Source organism: Apium graveolens, chromosome 4, assembly GCF_009905375.1.
Source record: "Apium graveolens cultivar Ventura chromosome 4, ASM990537v1, whole genome shotgun sequence".
NCBI lineage: Eukaryota > Viridiplantae > Streptophyta > Magnoliopsida > Apiales > Apiaceae > Apium > Apium graveolens.
Window position 1 is genome coordinate 84191972 of NC_133650.1, and position 8120 is coordinate 84200091.

An 8120-nucleotide genomic window follows, 5' to 3' on the forward strand; every position below is an offset into this window, starting at 1 on the left:
ACTCACCCAAAGCATAAATCAACATCTCAAACTCGTGAACCTGCTAAGTCGTGGATTTTCCATCCACCAGCTTGAAATCAAGAAACCTAGCCACAAATAACTTCTCAAGTCCTTGAAAAAAGTATTGTGGGTTTGGTCCAGCTTATCCTACAAGACTTTAGCAGTATAAGCATCGGACGAGTAAACATCGAACAAGGTGTTCGCCAAAGCTGCCAAAATGGCTTCCCTAACCACCTCATTCTTCTCAGCCCATAAAGCATAAGCCTGAACTGATTCAGCCTTTGCTTAATTCATAATAGTAGGATCATACTGCACCACTGACCATAGACCTTTAACCATTAATCAAAGCTTCATCTTTTTCTACCAACGAGAAAAAGAAGCTCCACCACTGAATTTATCAGGAATACTCAGTAAATTGCAATGATGGGGAAAAAGGTGCATGCTCGGGCGTAGTGGGTGTGGATGCCTAGCATGAAACAGCCTTCTCTGGTAGCGGCAGTCCAATTAATGATGGAAGCTATACCACCAGAACCAGTTTCAACAGTCTTAGGAATCTCATTTTCGTTAACCATCTTGATAATTACAAATATAGCACGGTTAATCTCTTCAAGATTGGTGGGAATTATTACACTATGCGCAACAATGAGACAGTTATATTACTATGTATTAACAAGAACAGGCAAGCAAACATATAAAAAATAAAACACGAAGGCAAAATAAGATGTAATTAGAGACTGAATTGACAAAGAAAGGAGAGAATCAATTAGCCTTAACAAATTCTAAAAGAATAACCAACGGCTAAGTCGCCTAGCCCTCGAGAAGACAAGAATGTTCTTAAAGAGAATATTGCCCCACTTACGCTGTGTTGGGTTGCAGAATTATCACTTTCAGGATAAAACAGCACAGAGTACTTCGTCCATAGATACGTAGAACTCAATATCGACCTGTAGTTCAGTTCGACCAAAAGACCTATGTAAATCTATGTATATATGTAGGAGAAAAGATAGAGAAGTAGTAGCTAGGGTTTTCATAAGTTATGTGTTTATTATATCTACAAGCCTAGAAGAAATAGCAGATATATCATTAATTAAAATAAAAATATGCATTTAATAGAATATTTATAGAATAATAAACGTAACACGTATATAAGAGTTTAAAATATGATCAGTATATCAACATTTATTCAGCTAACCCAGCAACAAATCCTGATATTCATATCAACATTTATTCAACCATATCCAAGGTTATAGGCTCTGATCAACAAATATTAATATTACCTGGCATACAAGTATTTACGCAGGCATATCAGAGTTGCAGTCATATCAGAGTTTATTAAATTCTTATTAGCAAATACTATTTTCTCTCATGTTACAGTTTAAACACTGATTCAGTATTCGGATTAAAATAACATGACAAGTCAAAAAAACTTTAGTTAAACCATCAATAGAATTCCTCGCTCAGGTCACCTCGGATTCGTGAGACACTGGGACATTCGCCCAATCGCCCTTCGACCCGTGTTATGTCGTGCAAGGTGAGGCGGTGGCGGTGCGTGTGTGCGTGCGAGGCCCACACTCATACAATCACCCCCACATGCTTTAATAGTTTTAAAGCATGTTTACAATACAGTCTTCTCGAGGGCTAGGCGACTTATATAAAGCACACAACCTCTGTTTACAATATCAATGTGAGATAAACCCACACAACCCATTTCAAACTACTAAATTTACCTTAATTTTTTTATGGATTACATAAAGAAAGTCATAGATCCAAATATGAAAGGTTAAGTCCTCATTACAAGGAACAACCTCCAACAATTAGTTTCTGGTAATTGCATCAAAAACACGTCTAAATGTGACTTGAACTTTACCATTTTATAACAATAACATTTTTCAAATTACCGAAATGAAAGTACAAAATACTAATATTATATTATACTATACTTTCAAAAAAATATTATGAATTTTATAAAAATACTATGTCCCGTCATGAACAAATCTAAAGTTATGAAAACAATATACTAGTAACAATAGATTAAATAATATATCACAGTATAATATAGCAGACAAACAATAACATCGATAAGTGTGACTAGGGAAGACTAACGATTCTTTCTGAAAAGAGATGAGATAAAGAGACAATAAAATATAACTTATTTTCTAGAAGCGAATAACTAAAGTATAGCTTGAAAATGTGTGATTTGAAGGAGGCGATTTATATCAACTAAACAAAGAAAAGCCTGAAAAGATAAAAGAGATAAGAGACAAGATGATATGAACATATGCACGTTAATTAATTTATATTTCTTGCCAATTTAAATTTTTTACCCAAATTATTAAAATTTAATGTTCATATTCAAAATAGTTACAAAAAGTAAACTACATGTAAAGGTTCATACTATTCAATTATCCATAAGTTATATTTTAAAAATTAATTGGTCGTGAGATGTATTTTATATTTAACTTTATTTCCATTTGTCAAATTAAAATTACGAATAAATGAAATAAATATGCACGAAAATAGGAAAGGGTGATTTTAACGGTCTAGTTAGAGATATGTGTAATTGGGCCCAAATGCTATATACAAAAGATTATATACAACGAAAAGCCTCACACCCAAACTTAATTTTATTATAAGGTAAAAAATAATAAAACCCATATACTCATTTTTCACCACTCTTGCCCATCTTATTAGAGAACCTACATAGCCTCTCTCCCTTAAAAGGTTTGTTTTTTTCATTTTTGTAAATTTTTCTCGCTACTTCTTTTGCAGGTTTCTTGTTCATTCTCTCTACCCTTTTACTAATTTACATAGTAGAGTATGTGTTTGTCTGCGTGTTTAGGCTACATCTGTTTAAATTGATAATCTTTGTAATTAAAATATTTGAACAACTATTTATTTTGGGAAAAGACGTAGATTATGGATCTGGATTCTTGGCGGTGTTGTAAGATTGTGATTTTTTTAAATTTGATGATGCGTATAAATTTTATAAAATTTTATTAATTTATGAAATGTCTTGTGTTGAAATTATGTAATTTTAGTTGGGAACTGAAATTTTTTTGATCATTTTTGTGATATAAATTGGGAAATTGAAATATTTTGTATTAAATTTTGATATATATATAGACATTTTATTAATTTATGAAATGTCTTGTGTTGAAATTATGTAATTTTAGTTGGGAACTGAAATTTTTTAGATCATTTTTGTGATATAAATTGGGAAATTGAAATGTTTTGTATTAAATTTTGAAATATATATAGAGGTGTGAGGACTCCGGCTAAGAAGAGATTGATGAAGGATTTTAAGAGGTTACAACAAGATCCACCTGCCGGTATTAGTGGTGCACCTCAAGATAGCAATATTATGCTTTGGAATGCTGTTATACTTGGGTATGATTCTCTGTTGCGGATGTTGGTTACATATATTTGTAAATGAGCACTGTTACAAGCTATCTTTTAAATTTCATTACAAGTTTGATTGATTTCTAATTTGGGGTTTGTTTTTGCAGGCCTAATGATACTCTTTGGGATGGAGGTAAGGAGTTGTAACTATTTTTGGTTTATATGGCATGCAATTTTATCGTGTTATTTTAGACTACTTGAATCAGGTTAAACTAACTGAAGCTTATATGTTCAATATTTACTATATTGTTGTCTTGTATAAAATCAAATTATCATGAAGTTCGATGACCAATTACCTTATTCTTGCATTTGAGAAGAACTTGACCTTTGTCACAATGAATTTATTATAAGTCTGTTTGATTTGCCATTTAAACGTGTGTGTGTGTGTGTTTGTGTGTTTACATACATAAAAATGAAAAACCGTGGATTAACCATGTCTTATATAATAACAATTACTCAGTTTGTCAGATTATATAAGAGTATTGACTTAATTTACGAAGTTCTAGTATTTATGAAAAGGATTTTGTCATTTGAATTTTGTATAACATTAGTTTACATAAAACACTAAATGACAATGTTATATGCCTTGTTTTCAGGTACGTTTAAGTTAACACTTTAATTTACAGAGGACTATCCAAATAAGCCTCCAGTCGTACGGTTTGTGTCGAGGATGTTTCATCCAAACAGTAAGATAGCAATAGAACTACGACTTTCACATTTCTTGTATTTAATTAGAGACTCATTATTAAGAAATTCAAACTTCAATAGTCTTCTCATGAGCAGTGCATAGAATTGCAAGTAGGATATTTACTTGAGAACTACCACATATACATGCCTAATGAATCTACAATCACTGTTTTCTTTTTATGCATGTTACTGATATCATGCTAATATATACCGATAATCCTTGAATGAATTAGTTTTAACCAATTTATGTTAAAAAAATATTCAAAAATAGTACTCCCTTCGTACCAAAATACAAGCCCCTTTGACATTTTACGCGTATTTTAAGGTAAATAAAAAGGATAGCTCTACAAATTATTTTTTAAATTTTCTTTTTCTAGATAAAAGTATGCATATTAAATTTTAATGCAATAAAAGAAATTTAAGAAAAAGCTATGCAAAGTTATGACTTTTATACACCTTAAAGTACGCGTAAAAAGTCCAAGACACTTGTATTTTAAGACAGATGGGAGTATTGCTTTGCATTTAAAAACTCATCTATATTATTATTGCCTTTTAAATAGTGAGAGTGTTAAAATAATACAATTTTTATTATAGTCTTAGTGCAGAGATAATTTAAAAAAATATATTTGAATGCTTGTTATCTGAAGAATTTATATTCTAGTTTGTTGTTTGGACAGTGTAACATCACATATTATACTCAGATGTGTTATTTGTCATTATCTTTTTGTAGAAACCTTCTGCTATGCCACATGATTTTATATTTAACTTTTTAAGTGATGTGTGAATAAAAAAAACTTAAGTTTTATTTCTCGTATTTTCTTTTAGATCTTTTCGATCTTACATATAAAATATTACCGACAATAGGGTCAATATTTTTAAAAAATAGTGGCAACAATGATACAAGAATTTTTATTTAGAGACAGCCTTTACCTACAGAGGACCCCAAATAAGTTTTTTGTTTACACTTAATCGTTAATCGCAAACTCGATAGATACAAGTTGGCTATGTGACATGGCATCAAGTCAGATGTTGAATTAGTGAGATAGGTTTTTGTATATGATCATAAATAGAATCAAAGAACTTTTACTAAGCGTTATTATTTTCCTTAATAAAATTATTATCATATGGTAGAAAAAGTACTAGATATTATAATTAGTTGAAGATAAAATTATTTATTTTTTTCATCATAGAATTTTTTTTATTAAATTAGATATGTACTACTTTTAGCAAATTTGTATGTATTACTATATATTTTACCAAGTTTTGTCATATCAATGACTTAATTTGAACTAGGCTAGGTTTCGTAATTAGAAATGTTATATGGTAGATCTACTAGACTATACATGTAGATTTATAGGCAGTGTGATGTCTGTACATATCCATTTATATTTTGTGGCATAACTAATGAGCTGCAAATATTGTGTTATCAGTTTCAGATTTCAAATGTATAAGTTTAAATGTTCTTATGTAATGTCTATTTTTATTAAGAACATTTAAATGTTTTATTAGCTTTTTGTTTATATGCTTGTTTCTTTAAACAGTTTATGCAGATGGAAACATCTGCTTGGATATATTGCAAAATCACTGGAGCCCAATATATGACGCGGTGTCTATACTTACATCCATCCAGGTATTGTACTCTAGTATGTATTAGTAATTTTAATATTAAACTAATGTTTATATCCCTGATCGTTTAAGAAAATGTATTACTTGAGTTTTGGTTATTTGTGTCCATTTAAATACACTACAAAAATACTAATAAAAATGCTCACATCTAATTGTTTTTAAGTAAATAACATTAAAGATAAGTATGACTCCATACATATTATTAATATTATTATTATAAAGATGTAAATCATATTGTCCATATCAACACCTTATGTATTCTTTAAGTCTCTCATTCATGCCTTTTTTTCTAAAAGTTGAATATTGTATAATAAGGTTGACATATTCATCCTCATGTGCTTATATGTTTAAGGAAGTAGATAAATTATCTGGTACTTGTACCATCAACACATGTATAGGAAACATATTCCTACTTGTATAGTTGTACCCCTTGCATTTCTGCTTTCACATTTGTTGTGTTGAGGAACCATCATTTATGTGATATTGTGGACCCTAAATTAGTACTCCATATGTCCCATTTTAATAGCCTTTTTAAAATTTGATTGTTGTTCCAAAATAAGTGACTTTTCTTCATCTTTATTCATTATTTAGCAAGTAAATTTTAATTTTACCCCTCATTAATGTAACTTATATTTTCTATATAATAATAACGTTAGTTTAATTTTACCTTGTTAGTAGTAGTCGTGTAAAAGTATTCCAATAAACATCTTCATAAATGTAAAATTGGTTTCCGTACCATTCTCTTAAAAATCAATTAATACAGGACATGGAAACTAATTCAATCATGATCACTTAAAGTATGCTTGAAATATGAACTACCCAACCGAAAGCTATCTTTATATATGTGTGAAATAGTTTAGCTTTCACCTCATTTGAAGGAAACTACATTTTACACTTACAAAACTAATGAGCCTAGAATTATTTCTTGATTATTGTAGTCCTTGCTCAGTGATCCAAATCCAAACTCACCTGCCAATTCTGAAGCAGCTCGATTGTTTAGTGAGAGCAAGCGCGAGTATAATAGGAAAGTCCGTGAAATTGTTGAAGTTAGCTGGACAACAGAATAATTTTCTTTTGGTTGGCTTGACTATAAAAGATTTAACTGCCGAGTTGAGCTTGAATACACATGACTCTTTATCTAGCAGTGTATGTTGACATTTTGTTTTAGATTACATGTTTATCATTGCTACCTGGATGTAGTTGAACATTTTATTGGCCATTTATATTATTTGTAAAACTTCAACCTTCCATTACTTTGAAAGTATTCCTTATGTTGCTCTCTTATTTTAGTTTGTATATATAGTGTAATTATGTATCGAAGTTAGTTATAACTAGATACAATTTAGAACATAGTAGGATTAAGTGTTCAACTAATTTACAATGTTTTTCTATACCTTCAACTAATTTTTACTTTGCGTTTGTATAAATGGTATGATTTTCCAAATTATAAACATGGCACCTGGAGCATATGAATCATGTTAGTAAATCTAGTTTGTTTAATATAATAGGGTCTAGCCTTTAAGAAAACTTATGCTATAATATTATAATATTATTATTCTAGATACATGTTGTTATTCCCAAACAATCTAACAAAGAATTACAGAAGGGGGGGTTGAATGTAATTCTGGTTTTTTCTTGATTTTAAGAACTGTTCTATCTCAAAAATATATAACAGTATTTGATTAAGCTAAAGTGCAGAATAAAATTATTGAAGTAATCAAACACAAAATAATCAAATACAAGTATTTAAAACATTCTGGTGGATTGAACTTTTCCACCAGAGATATATAAGATCGAGAACTCTATGATACAAAGATTGTACACAGCTGCTTACAAGTAGAATTACAAAGAACTGGGAAATTCTTCACAGATACAGCTTTATCTATTTCTCTAGTTGATTGCTTACTTGCTTAACTTATATTCTACTTGCTACCCTTGATTTATATATCACTAAGTTACATGATAAAAATACAAAATAATAAGACAAGAGTGTCTTAGTCTAATTACATGCTTCTTCATTTTTCTATCCAGCATCTTTGAATATATTCAAGTTAGCATGGAAATGGTAATGCTTCTTTGTTTTCTAAAACCTGTAAATAGGCTGCCACATTTCATTTGCATATAATAAACACATGTGATTGTCAAGTCACTATCAACTGCAATTTGAATTTGAACATCCGTTGAAACTTTATTGGATCATCCGTTGAAACTGCATTGAATCATCCGTCGAAACTTCATTAGATCATCCGTTGAATGTGATTTGGATCATCCGTCGAAACCTTGTAAAATCATTCGTTGAAAGTCTTCCATAGCAGTTAACTCCATTTTACTTATGCAAAATTACAAGGCATCTAATATTTACAATTAGTCAACCTACTTTGCATATCAATCTAGTAGTCAACATGACT

At 30.1% G+C, this 8120-nt stretch overlaps 1 pseudogene; it reads left to right on the forward strand.

Moving 5' to 3' along the window:
* The first annotated feature begins 642 nt into the window (after positions 1 to 642).
* On the forward strand, positions 643 to 6779 carry LOC141718692 (ubiquitin-conjugating enzyme E2 2-like; annotated as a pseudogene).
* The last annotated feature ends 1341 nt before the right edge of the window (positions 6780 to 8120 follow it).